Here is a 14,424-nt window from a genome sequence, read left to right as displayed (position 1 = left end):
AACCCTGCTCCTACAAGGATTAAGTACCCATGAAAGCCTGGCTTGTACCTTATTTATTTATCAGTCGTTCTATGTGCAGGAATTTCGGTTGAATTCTGTTTTTCCTTTTCTGTTTTTTTATGCATGATGCTGGGTGTAGAAAGCGGCTGGCAGTAGCATAGAGGGTGAGTCATGCCAATAAAGACTATTGAATAAAAGCAGATGTTAAAACTTTCCCTGGCAATTAAGTATCGGCTAAGTGCTGAGAAGTCATGTGAAGATTAAGGAAACTGAGCTGTTTGTTCCCAGGCTGCTATGATATCACCTGGTGTTTGAAGTCCTCCTTGTGGCTAATGACAGTGAGAGGAAGCATAACTTTGTGTTTATGTGTGTGTGTGCATTGGAAAAAAATATTCTTTGACGTAAATGTGCGTGTGTAAATTTAAATGTGCGTTCTGCACCTGAGGTGTATCAGGACTTGGGAGGCAGACGGGATTGAGCGTTAGCATTAGTGTCAGTGACTGAGAGGTATGTGTTGAGACCTGTATCCCTGTAAGACCAAGCTCCTTCCTGGCTGGCTGGCCTGCTGTCTCACCCCACCCTGCTGCAGACTACTGTAGGAAGAGTGTCTGAGCTTGTACTTGGTGGCATGACAAGGTGTTCAGGGCGGGATGGTGGCTTAGTGAGCCACACCAACAACCTGAAGGCTTCCCTTTCTCTTTCACCTGTGCAGATAATTTCAACAGGAAGCGGTTATCAGAAAGGACAGATCAAAAGAGCTTAAACACATGCAGAGACATTAATGGACAGACACCCAGCGGTAAATGCGGTAAATTCCACTGAGGCGGAGTATGGTTTTTAGCACACTTTTAAACACAGAGACACACAATGAGAGGGTAACGCTTTTTTTATGGGCTGTCAACAAAACTCTGAGCATCTAATAACAGTGCCGGGGCCAGTCGGTGGCTGAAGCATCCCTTTTAGCCCAACTTAAGTGGCTGGAAGAGGAGTTAAGGCAGCAGCAGGGAGATGAGTGGACATGAGGTAATTGTCCGAACCAGGTGGAGTGGTTTCCAAATGGGAAGAAGAGACACGGGTGAACAAGCAGGAAGATGGACAGACAGGTTTATCGTCACGACGACAGGCGCTCCATTCCATCGCCGCAGTCACCTCTTCAGAGTCGTCAGTGGGGATCAGTGCTGCCCCATTGAACACGTTACGGGGAAATGAGCGGGTTGCCCCTGACAACTGTCAACATCGGGAGTTGGATGGAGTGACAGGAGGCAAAGGCTTCTGAGTTGGCAAAGAAACAAAGAGGGGACTGCTGTGAATAAGAGCTGGTGTAGGGCATGGATATGGAAGAGAAAACCAATTCTGCCACAACACCACAATAGCTCAAACTCCTAAAGAAGGGAGTGAACAAGAATACAACTCAAAATTCAGAGTCACATTTTAAGTTTGTGATCACACAAACCAAAATCTTGCATAGGTTTCTAAAGACAAACCAACTTTCTAGTCTGATGCCTTGCCCTGCTGCCTGCTGTTAAATTTGTGTTTATCATTTCATACGGTCCTCAAAGCTTAAGGCCACCATTCAAGGTGTGTTGAACCCGGCGAAGTGATCACTAGGGGAAAAAATTTATCGATATTTTAGTGACAGCCTTGGGACGTCTGATAGATACCACTCTTCTCACACTTGACCCTAACCGTGCAATTATACACATACACCGCTTCCTGTGTCCGTCTATAAATCACCAGGCTCACAAGACAAAGAATGTGACACAGAGCGCAGGCAGGGAGGAGCGGTGTGGAGAGGAGAAGTCTTGTGAACTGGGGCTGATCATTGCCAAAGTGCCTGAGGAGGAGTGGGTGGGGCGGGGGTAGATTGAGATGGTGGATAAGACTGACATGGATGAAATATTGCCCCCCAATCCCCTCCCCCAACTCTAACATACATAAGTAAAGATTGTGCAGTACAGGACACATCAGAGGCCTGTGCCCTTGTCTTTCCTTGCACTCCCTCCCTCTTCACCTCCCTCTTGAGGGGGCGCTGGGGAACATTCCTGGGCTCCAGCTCCTCCACTCTGGGCATTAATCCCCTACAGCTGTGCCCCTTACTCCCTCCTCCCTCATCTCTCCTGCCTCCCCCCTCTATCGTACTCCCCCGTGCCTTTCTTACCCCAGCTGGCCCTTCCACACTGTTAATACATTTTTCACAAGCTACTCACAAGTGACACATGTAAAGCGGGCCAGTTCAGTTCCTCCACATTCAGTGAAGGACATACACATTGCCATGGTGACACACACTCACGTGCATACACAAGTATATACACATAAAACCATGCATCCTATTTTATGCTGCTTAGGTCTACCAGCGTCCCTGCTAGATAGAAACACAGTGACACACACACAAGCACAAAGCTGCAAGCGTACACAGAAAATCCCCTCTGGCTGTGCCCCGGAGCCTCTGCTGTGAGACTATGCTGAGGGCCCGAGGCCCCAGCATCACACACCAGGACCTTAGGATAGCCCAACATGACTTCTCTCCTTTCCTTTGAGACAGACTCCAGCACCTCCCTCCATATTTAATACTGAGATACAGGAGAAACTCGGGGAATAATGTACGGGGGGGCTTGTGAGACACATAAATTATGGAAGAAATATGGGTGATACACAGTGATACACAATACTGCTGGTATATGCAGGTCATGTTGAGTCTTTGTCAATTACAAAATGCAGATAAAAAATAGTTTGATCAGTTTCTTTAAATCCTCTGAGATCATATGTTTTTTATTAGCTCTTTGAAGCCGAGTAAATCTGATTTTGCAGTAATTGTGTTGCCAAATATAGTGATTATTGCTAAGTGGTATTTTCACCATGTTAATTGTTAGAATAACAAATGTAGCTGCTGCTGTCGGCTGTGCTCGGGGTCTGATCCTACAAAGACTCTATGGAGGTTCATATAACTATAGATCTCTGTATGTCTATGGTTTACGTGTGTCTGTGCATATCGCCATATAGATATATGCATGTTTAAGTTGTGTGCTCACCCATGCTGCAGAAAGTATCCATCTGAATGACAGTGAGTGTCTCACTATGTGACTGCATTAAAAGGATTTCAAAAATCAACGTGACCAGACCACACTGAGGAATGTGGTTCGGAAGTATTGCCCCCCCCCCCCCCCCCCCCCCCACCTCCAACTCTCTGACAGACAGGAGCGGAGTTAATAAGCCATGTCTCAGGAGGGGCTGCTCTGTGTGTGTGTGTGTGTGTGTGTGTGTCAGGATGCAGGGGCTCACAGGAGCACAGGAGTAAATTAAAACACACTTTAATAAAGTGACCAGAGGCAAGGCCTGTAGGCCACCCGCTTCAACACACACACACACATACACACACACACACACACACACACACATATACACACACTTCACAAACACACAACGACCGACACACTCCTCTGGGACAGGATGGAGAGGTATCCTGGTGAAAGGAATGTGGACAGACGGGGGGACAGCAGCAAAACAGTCCACTGGAGAGAAGAGAAGAGTACAGAGGGAGAGAGGGAGGGGGGGGGACGAGGGGGTGGAGGGGTGTGGGGGGGAGAGGTCAGGAGCAGCAGCCTTATAGTGTTTCGAGAATCTCCACTCAAGCCAGGTGTCTCGCAACCCAATAAACCATTTCACTACATGACTGCACCTCCCACTGGCTTCTAAGAGCGTCCTGTACGTGGAACTTCAAACTCATGCCATATTCACTCAAGTGATGACTGGGCAAACAGGATAATATAGTATGTCCAAAAATACAGTTTTAAGATACGTTCAGGGAAAATCATTGGTGCCCTTTAAGAAACACTGGTCTTGGCTTTGAATGTTTTGGAGCTGTAAAGATATGTCAATAGTTCTGGAGAGAGTTGAGGTGGAACTGTGAGAGTTAACTTGTTCTACATTTCTTTTTGTTTCTATAAGCTTCAGTGAGTTCTCACTGACATTGTGGTGAGTGGAAAACTAATAATTAGAGCAATGACTGAGTTTTCTTTTTGCAGTGAACTATTCCTTTAAGTACATAAGTGAACTGTGACACTGATGTAAGATGGGAACAGTCTGTGTTTCTGTGGTCAAGTATTGTCTGCTCCTTAATAATCTCATTTTTGGTATATGAACAAAATACCTCCCACACACTGATCCCATCCCAGCTCTAGTACATTCAAATGGGCCGTTTCCTTCGTGCACAGACACACTCTTGCACACACACACATACACACACAAAGAGGGCTGCAGCCAAGTGCTGGGGACTTCCACTGCCATTGCTGCCAAGTGTTCCTAACTTCTTCCAAAGAAGACTTGAGATAGGAGCTTCACAAACACACACACATATACAGAGTTCTACAAGACGCCAACAAACACACCACCACCTCTATGAAAACCCCTCCAGCCAGCAAATCAAGTTATGCTGATCCGACGGAAATAAATGTCGCCAGGCGGGGATACAAGGCGACTCATCTCCCATGTAGTTTTCATCTATTCAAATGAAGTGTGTTTTAATTTAAGCTGCTTTGCATTTGACTGTGGGGCGTCACAGCATGCGATGAGTAATCGCCTTTGATTACGGCACCTCGCCTTGCTCTTGCTAACGGCAGAGACTCTATCTATCTATCTATCTATCTATCTATCTATCTATCTATCTATCTATCTATCTATCTATCTACACTTCACAGATCATAAAGGATTATTTTGGTTTATTAAAATTTGGATCTTGCCCATCATTCCTATCAGTAAATGTAATATTACACTGTTCGAGTTCATTGCTGAAATTTGGAGATGCAGCAGTATCTAAAAAGAAACTCAACAGTTAGGTCAATAAACACAAGTAGCCAATAGTTTTTAAACAAATCTCCATGTAAGCCAAACTTTTTTGGAAGAGAAAACTAAGGTAAATGGCAAATTATTGTTGTAAACCCCCCACCTTTACAGACCGACTCTCTGGTTTAACTTTGACCTATAGGACTTGCCGTACTGGTGCACACACAGTTTTCCTGTGCAAAAGGGATTATTGTGAACATTTCAGGTGTGCTCCCCTTCAGTTTTACTTCCAAATAAATAGGTTTTCTAACTTAACAGTTGGCTTGTTTACAGCCTGTCTGCGTTTCTTGCTCCATCTGATTTTGTTCTCGCAATGTTTCTGTGTTCCCAGATCTCAGCATTCCCTTTGGTGCATATATTGTTATCATAAGCAATAGAAATGATGACCACTGAACTGATCCTTTAATATCTTTCCTCTACTGTACACAAGCCCACTTAAAGCTGTTCTCAATTTAATGCCTGGAGAGGTGAGGGCGCAGCGTCAGGCCTCTTTTGCTCCCCAGGTGAAGGGGCCCTGGGGTAGGCCACATGCGAGGGAAGCTCGGTCTCTGGAGCTGTGGAGGTTGACACAGAGTCCCCACCCTGAGTCCAGCGGGTGTTTGTGAACAGTGGGCCTGTTTTGGAAGAGAGTGTCCACACCACAGCTGTTGAACAGTTCAAGGCGGAGAGTCCTTCTGGGCAGGGGGACTGGGCGGTAATGAAAATTCCCCAGGAGAGAAGCGAGGGGAATTCTGCACTGTTATTTGTTATGGGAAAAAGGAGAAGACAGGGACAGGAGGGGAGAGAGAGGGAGCGATGTCAGAGGAGGGGAGGGAATCAGAGGAGACGACACACACAGAGACTGTTTCTGTGTATGTGTGTGTGTGTTTGTGTGTGTGTTTGTGTGTGTGTGTGTGTGTGTGTGTGTGTGTGTGTGTGTGGTTGTGTTTGTCTGTTCAGGTGGTCAAGTGGTCCCTCCCAATAAAAATGAAAGAGAGAAAGGAAGGAATGAGGTAGAAAGGTAGAAGGAGACAAAAAATGAAAGACAAAGGCAACAGTGTGTGTCAACAGGCGTTTTCATCTCATAGAGGCCATTTGAAATAGAAAGGGGAGTCACTTTTAAACAACTATCCTCCCAACACACACACAAACACACACTCAGTTTTCAACTTTATGTGCCTTTTCCTTAGCTTCAGGATATGAACTAGTCATCCTCCTATTCCAGCTGTATTAGTTCCAGTGTTTTGTCCTAATATTCTGCTTGTATGTGTGTGTGTGTGTGTGTGTATGTGTGTGTGTTTATGTGCACACATGCACACCCACGCCAATGAGCTTCTGTTTATAATGAGAGGGTTCCCTACTGTGTATGTATTAAATGGGACTTGGCAACACACACCATCGTCATTCCTTCAGAGTCCAAACACACCTCACCACCCGCTCGCTCTAAACGTACACAGACCACGGTTAAAACTTCACACACACACACACGAACACACACACACACACACACACAGTGTCTCTGCCCTTGAGTCACTGCAAAACTGTAGAATTGAGGCAAAATGAGAAAAGAAAGCCCCCCTCCCCTCCTCAATGGCATAACAAGCAAGCTCCAAAGGCTACTTATCAGCCCAATGTGTTTCTACTTTTCTAATCTGCATCATTTATTATGGGCAAAACCAGAATAGGGAACACAGCCATGGTCAATATTATGTCTTGGCACAGTGACTATTACTGAAAAGAACCCTGGTGTCCTGAATACACATGTACGCACACTCACACACATGAACAATAGCAGACACACGCTCGCACACTCAGGCCCCTTACCAGAAAAACCTTGTGTCTCCAAAGAAAAATATGGTTGTTATGGGAAAAGAGTTACAATACAGTAATTTTTACTCAACATAAAATATAATTATGCGGGCCTTCACGGAGACTTACAAGAGCTGATAAAGAAAATACTGCAGCACAAATTAGACTGAATCATTTCTCCCTCTACGTTCTTTTCTTCCTGACACACACGCGCAATCCACCACACACACACACACACACATACAACTCATAGGCAATGAAAGGGACCAGGGACCTAGAGAGATGCCTAGGAGGTTCCTGGAGGCCCAAAATGACAGAGCACACACACAAACAAACACATACACATATAGACATACACACACAGACACTCTGCCCTGAGGACAACCCTGATAAAACAGAGGGAAAGAGAGAGAAAAACGATAAAACGACAGTTTTATTTCTTGTATATGTATATGTTGAATACAATGTGTCCTTGATATATATATACTGAAAATGCATGTCTGGCTGTGTGTGTGTGTCTGCGTGTGCATGTATGTGTGTAAGATAGGGCTGTTTAAGGGGCCTGAGGTCTCTGAAGGATTAATGGTGGCAGGCCAGGCAGGGTAATCAGGACAGCGGATAAGTCCTGGTCATCCAGGCGTTGAGCTGAATAAACATGAGAGCCTGGTGATATCTCCTACACATTCGTACACACACACACACACACACACACACACACACACATACGCAGACAAATAATCACACACACAAATAATCGCACACATGCACACACGTCAGCCGGATCTAGAAGGAGCCAGACTTGTTCCAGAGGATGATGCCAATCAGGAGATTGTGTCGCGTGTGCTCACACACGCGCATATAAATGCAAACGTACGCGCAATATTCTCCCTTATTGCCTTCCAATGAAAGTGCTCCCTTGGGTCATTGAGTGTAGCATGTTCCTGTGTGCCATTAGGCCTCTGATAAGTCCTCACCATATGTAGACAGTAGAGTATAAAATATGCCTAGACAGGGGTAAAGTCATTATGTGTCCCTCTCCGAGTTGAAACTAGTCTTAATGTCACATGTGCTTCATATTAAAAAGTCTCTTCGATTTGCCTTCATAGAGGATACATGTGAAACTGGAACCTTTTTTTTTTTTTTTTTTGAAAAACATAAATTTAGCTGATAATCCTGTTCACAATTAATTCCGCACAATGTTGCCTAACCTCAGTTTATGGGCTGCAAATTGTGTTTTTTATACGCCATAAGTGGATATACTGTGCATATGAAACTGTATGAAACAAGTGTTTTTCCTTAAAAACCACTCTGGTAGACCGTATTTGGTCATTAGTGTAATCAAGAGAATTCCTTGGTTTCACCATAAGAAGTAATGGCTCTTTTTACCACAGGCAACATAAGATAAAATAACTTTGTACACACTTTCTACAGTTGAAAAACAAGCTGGGGACTATCTGAGAATGGCTGTGCTTGTTGTGGCCGCATGCCAAGGGTAGGTATGCAGCCCAATGGACACCATCTGCATGAACGCATTTTTAAAAGCTAGCATTTCAAGTGTGTGCCTGTGTGTGTGTACATGTGCAGAGTCGGAAACCAGGAGCAAATGCTTCACGCCAAATCGGGGGGACGAGGTGGGAGAGCAGGACATTCCTACGAGATGACAAGCCATCACAGTCACACACCAGCACAGGAATGTTGGGAAAACAGACAGGGTGGGTGGGTAGATGGGTGGGATGCAGGGTGGGAGGTGGGTGGGAGGATGAGTGAGCAAGAGGGGGGAAGAGGAGTCCGAGAGAGAGACACAGGATGAAGAAAGAGTGTCACTTCATTAGACCAGTAGTCATGGGTTTCCAAAAAGAGCTGCTGTAATTAGTTTGCACTCACTGAGAAGAGAAGAAAGGGGAATGGGCAAAGAGATAGAGATACACATAGAGGAAAAGGGAGAAAGAGAAGTGGATGAGAGAAAGCTGACTTTTGCTCCCCATCCCCATCACTGCTCAGCTCACCCCCCCCAAGCCCACCCCTGCTGGTGGTTAACTCCAATTTCTGTCATGCAACTGAAAAACCACTGGAGGGGTGAAAGAAAGAGGAAAAATGGATGAAAACAAATCTCTGCGTGTGTGTGTTTGTGTGTGCTTCTTGTGAGTGTATGAAAGTTGGAGGTGGGCTCACCATAACAACGACAAAGGGCCCTGAAATGAGCCCGAGGAATGTGTCTGGTGGCAACGTTAGGGATATAGCAAAGAGTGAGAGGGAGAAAGAGTGTGAACACTAGTGAATATGCGCTCCAGATGTGTCGGCCTGTCACACTGCAAGTAAACACCCTCGCTGATGGACAGCTCGGGACTGGATGGCCTCACCGTCTTCCCCCCGGGGAGAGAGTTGGAGAAGGAAGGAGGAGAGAGGAGTGAGTGGAGGAGGGGGGGGGGGGCGACAGGAGCAAGAGAGGAGGAGGAGGGGTTGGGGGGAAGCGGTGGGTGAAGGAGGAGAGGAGAGGGCTCTGTGCTGAGGGACCCGAGCCAAGAGCAAGTCACCCTGAGGACCTGTGTAGCCTGGCAGGCTGGATATAGAGGAGACAGAGAGAGAGAGAGAGAGAGGAAACGAGAGTAAGGGAGAAAGAAAAAAAAAGAGGGGGAAAGGAAGAAAAAAGTACATGGGAGAGAACGAGAGGGAGGGATAGCGAGGGAGGACTGGGCCTGATTGTTCCCCTCCTGTCCCTCCTCCATGTGGCCTCCAAGGGGGCTCCTGCAGCCTCAGCGAATTTCCGTCTGGCACAGACCTGCGAGCTCCTGGGAGCAAACTGAAATATGAACTGCAAGAAGGGAGGATAGGAGGAGAGACAGAGAGAGAGAGGAAAGGAAAGAGAAGGGAAGGAAAGGAAAGACAGAGGCACAGAATAAGAGGGATAGACAGGGATCTGCGATGAGTGAAGAGTTGTGGTGGTCCATCCCCTGATGTCCTCACATGAGTATAATCTCTCCCATTTATTCTCTAACAGATTTAAACGGTCAGTTCACCCAAATAACAAACAAAACAAACTAACAGATAAACAGATAAAAAAAAAACATATTGTCTTACCTCTACTGATATCTAGCCATGCAGATAATTCTGGTTTTATTTGCTCAGGTTTTGAGATATCAGTGTCTTAGATTTCTGTCTCCGCCTCAACACAGTGGTTTGTTTTGCTCACAGCATTGAAGAGCTAAAAATACATATATAAAAATAAATCAATTCAGCAGCAGTATCACTTTCCAGAAACAGTGTCCCTGTTAATTTGGATAATCCACAGGACATGCTGTCACCAGTTAACATTAGACTACTTCTTTAGCAGGGAATAGTCCCAATGAAAACTGTTGACAGTGAGGTGTATGACTGTTGTATTGGGCAGCAGATGTCTCAAACTGAACTATCCAAAACCAAAACTATCTTCATAACCACACATCACTTAAGGGCATTGAGATCTGGTTCTAAGATCTTGTGATTTGAGTGAACCAACCTTTTAAGGCAAGCTTAGAAAACAAAAAACTCGCACAGACAGACACACATACAAATGCAAGCTGAGTGAACAGCCACATGTTAGGATCCCACATGTTCACCTTGAGCGGGTGTACCTTTCCTTTCACACACTCATAAAACTTGTACTGTGTAGTAATATTACCTCTGGCAGGCGTAAGCCTGGAAGGAGATCATGCGTTTGGTCGTGTGTGTCCGTGTGTCCGTGTGTGTATCTGTCCACAGCTAATTTTCATAGACCCATCAGCCTAATATTTTTGCGCACATTTATGACTGTATGCTCAAGGACCTCTCGTGGTTGCGGTGATTCACAGTTTTTTAAAAACCTATTTCATAACGCTCAAAAACTGACATTCATACTTGATATGTTATGATCCACTATAGTTAGGCACGAATAACACCCCCATTTTTGTTAGCTTCGTCCCCATCTTGACTGTATGGGAGCCGGTAGGGACGATAGGAGTGAGATTCAACTCTTCTTTGTTTGAGAGGGGAGAGCGAGGTAGAGAGGGGTTTTATTTTGTGTGGTATGTTACAACAAAATTTTCTGAATAAATAACAATGTTTAAATTGAGAGGTTTGGACTTATCAACCGATTTATTGTTTTCCTATTAAGTTTATACAGTTAGGTGAACCCAGGACACTTGGTTACTACCATTACACTATTCTATGCATCTTAAAGAAAACTGAGACGATACTACACAAAAACATTTTATTAAAAACTCCGCATACAGCTATATAAAACATACACTACACTACACTAGACTATACTATATAATACAAAAAAAATTGGCAGTTGTGGTGGCGTCGCAGTAGGTGCTTCACCACCCACATGCCCCCAGACACACCTGGTGGAGATCTGCACTCTACTGAGTGCACTCTTCTAGTTCCAACTGCTCTACTGTTATTTTAGCTGCAGCGGACAGGAGCGCTCCAGCAGAGTGTGAGAGAGAGTGCATGATTGGATGACTGCACATACTGCGGTCAGGTGACCATCACTGGCCAAGAGGGCACCCTCCCAGTGCATGATGGGTCGCCAAGTAGTCACCAAACCATGAGTATGACAAGCATGGAGGCAGAAAAGGGGAATAAAAACGGTAAAATGTAAATTAAATATAAATATCAGTGCTAATACCATTATCTCAGGATCATTTATGACAAACTCATTATGTCATTGAGAGCTACACTTTGAGATATGACAGCATCATAAGCAGTGAAAAATGATAAGAACCATGTCTGTAATCATACATTACAAATGTGATATGTCTTGCAATCATACACCGCAAATGTGATATGGCACACATCTAATACACCTTTACCGAGGTGTTCCCAAATCACATTACTCGATCTGCTAAATGTGGGGGGCTCGTGTGGAGCAGATACATTTGAGTCCCGTCAAGTGCAATGGAGCTGCTATCAGAAAGCAGCACTGATGACACTACTGCATTAAGCAGCTGTCCACTCCCATGATCATTAGTGCGATATGGATGCAGTGGAGCAGTGAACAGGATGCTTGGATTGCTACAAAGACAAGTCTCCAGGGGGGTGAAGGCAGGGAGATGAGTCTAAACAACATCAAGTCACCGCAACCCTCTGAGACAGGGTCAAAACTTTTACACGCACAAACAAACAGAATTCTGCAAACATTTCTGCGATAATCAAATCTTATTTCTCTCAGCTTCTTCACATTCCAAGACCAAATGACAGAGTCATTACAAAAAGGCATTTTGGTAAAAAATAGTTTTTGTCAATAGAAAAAAATAACTGTGCAGACCCTTAAAGTGAAATTGGTTTTTGCTCCTTTTTTTTCAAAAGAGTAAAAAGCAATCGATGTTGAGAACACATACATATCTTTCTTGTCCAGGTGCTGAGTCTAAAAAAATTAGTTACTCTGTGTCTCAAAGACTTGTAACACTGTACAATGCTCCCTTTAAATATTCTTTATTACAAAGTTGAGTTAAATTTTGTACACAATGTTGGGTAACTATATATTTTATTACATCTGGCTTGGAGATGTGCTCTAACTCTGGGGTTGTAGTCAAATCCCAAAGGAGGGACACAGTACTATTTAATTAATGACACACACCTTTGCCAATCTGGGCTCAAAATGTTGTACTCTTTTTGATATGTAATAAAGAATAATAATTTTGAGGGAGCATTTTACAATGTTGCGAGTCTTTGAGCAACAAAAGAGGATAAAACCATTTTTGAACGTATTTATGGAAACAGTTTTTAAAGGTATACTATTAATGTTGTTATTCTGCTTCTCTGTGTCTCTCCTCTCTCTTTCTTTCTCTCTCAACCCAACCGGTCAAGGCAGATTGCCGCCCACCTAGAGCTGGGTTCTACTTGAGGTTTCGTCGCATTAAAGGGGAGTTTTTCCTTACCACTGTCGCCAAGTGCTTGCTCATGGGGGAACTGTTGGGTCTCTGTAAATTAAAGAGTACAGTCTTGATCTGCTCTGTGTGAAAAGTGCCCTGAGATGACTTTTGTTGTGGTTTGGCTCTATATAAATAAAATCGAATTGAATTGAATTGAATTACTATGCAGGATTTTCTTAAAAAAACAATTTTTAAACTCATACAAAAATAATCCCTCTCAATCATCACTTATGACCCAGTAGAAGTGTGTGGCTGTGTATGTATATTCAGAGACTCTGCCCTCTGCCTGTATGTTCTTATTTTCTTATTATTTTGCTGTGTTCAGGGCGTCAACTTTTGGACAGTTGATGTGTTGCCTCTGGCAAATAACAGCACACAGGGTGTGAGGTCGTATCAAAATAGAGTGACCAGATTACACCGCTTTTTATGTGCTTCAGTGTTTCCCCTGCTTCTCCGTCTCTCTCCTCTGCTGTGTGCAGAGTGCTGCTGTGTGCTGCTCCTCTGCTGTCTGTGTGTCTCACACACATGCGCAAAGCAGAGAGGCCACAGCGGACAGGATGAAGCTCTGCATTCACACCTTCCTGCAGGGTTGTGCAGAGGTGTGTGGAGGTGTGGGCGTGTTTATTTGTGGGCATTTTTCTTGGCAGCTCTTGGCAAACTGTCAACTCTGTGATGTACTTTACTGATCAGAGCACATAATAGCCCTATATATCCTGCAAACAGATTCAACACATTTTTTCCCCCTTTTATCAACGAGCTCACATAGCATTGATTATGTACTAACAATTTAAGACATCTGTCCCTTTACAACAATCAGCATTTGGGAGGAACCATCATGCTGTTAAGTTTGAATTCCACTCAAGGGGAAGCTAGCAAACTTGGAAGGTTGAAGCCAATTATCTTAGCTTTCTAACATTTGCACTAATTCCCACAAGATGGTACTTTTCGGTCTTGTTATAACCTATGCTCAATGTTGTGATCTTTACACAGTATACAAAGGAGAGGGTCTAGCTAGCATCAGCTGTCTCCCTTTTATTGTTCCAGTTGTGGTGATGCTAAATAACCAGACTGTAAAAACTCAAAATAAGAGTCTATATGTTACTCCGTGATCTGAATTATGACAGAGACGTAACTAACATTGAAACCACCCATACAGATATCTCCCCATTCAAATTACTAGTATTGACACATTCACATTCAGCTGCAAACCATCTCAGTGCCTGCTGGAGGTCACAGTGTATTGAAACCAACAGAACCACATCGCCTGCAAAAAGCAAAGGAGCAATCCTGAGGTCCCCAAACCTGACACTCTCCTCTCCTGGCTGCACCTTGAGATTCTGTCCATGAAAATCACAAAATCGGAATCGATGACAAGGGGCAACCCTGGCAAAGGCCAACACCCACTAAGAACAAGTCTGACTCACTGCCAAGAATGTGGACACAGCTCTCACTGCATTTATGTAAGGATCAGCAGCAGTGGTCCCAGTACCCCATACCCCCACAGCACTTCCCACAAGGTGCCCCCAGGGACACGGCCATTAGCCTTCTCCACATCCACATGTAGACTGGATGTGCTGGAGCCTCCTCTCCAACACCCTGGCATAAGATTTCTCCGGGAGGCTGAGTAGTGTGATCTCCCACTCTGCCAGTCCACAGGCACTGTCCCTGATCTCTATGTGACACTGAAGAGGCGTGCCAGCCATGACAGCCCAACAATGTCCAGAGCCTTCAACGTCTCAGGGCGAAACTCCTTCATACCCAGCGCCTTGCCACTGAGGAACTTTAAAAAATTCCAGCTTACTTTAATCTTACTTTTGTTTTTAGTTTGTGAAGACAAAAAGCCATATTTTGCTCACCGTGCTTTGCTCTGATAAGACATGCTGGTGTTACCTTCCTGGTTAGC

The 14,424-nt window shown here is 44.5% G+C and overlaps 1 protein-coding gene across 2 annotated transcripts in view; it reads right to left on the bottom strand.

Annotated features, from left to right (window-relative positions):
* bnc2 (basonuclin 2) overlaps positions 1-14,424 on the bottom strand; it is a 178,231-nt gene that overhangs the window by 136,185 nt on the left and 27,622 nt on the right. The window contains exon 1 of one of the 2 annotated variants that reach the window (XM_042430094.1): positions 522-542. The exons of the other annotated variant lie outside the window; for it this stretch is intronic. The gene's annotated coding sequence lies outside the window, so the exon portion shown is untranslated. Of the gene's footprint in view, positions 1-521; positions 543-14,424 lie in introns of those variants that run through there. 2 annotated transcript variants of the gene reach the window in all.

Source organism: Thunnus maccoyii, chromosome 2 (assembly GCF_910596095.1).
Source record: "Thunnus maccoyii chromosome 2, fThuMac1.1, whole genome shotgun sequence".
In the NCBI taxonomy this organism is placed as follows: Eukaryota; Metazoa; Chordata; class Actinopteri; order Scombriformes; family Scombridae; genus Thunnus; species Thunnus maccoyii.
This window is presented reverse-complemented; position numbering and strand designations above follow the sequence as displayed.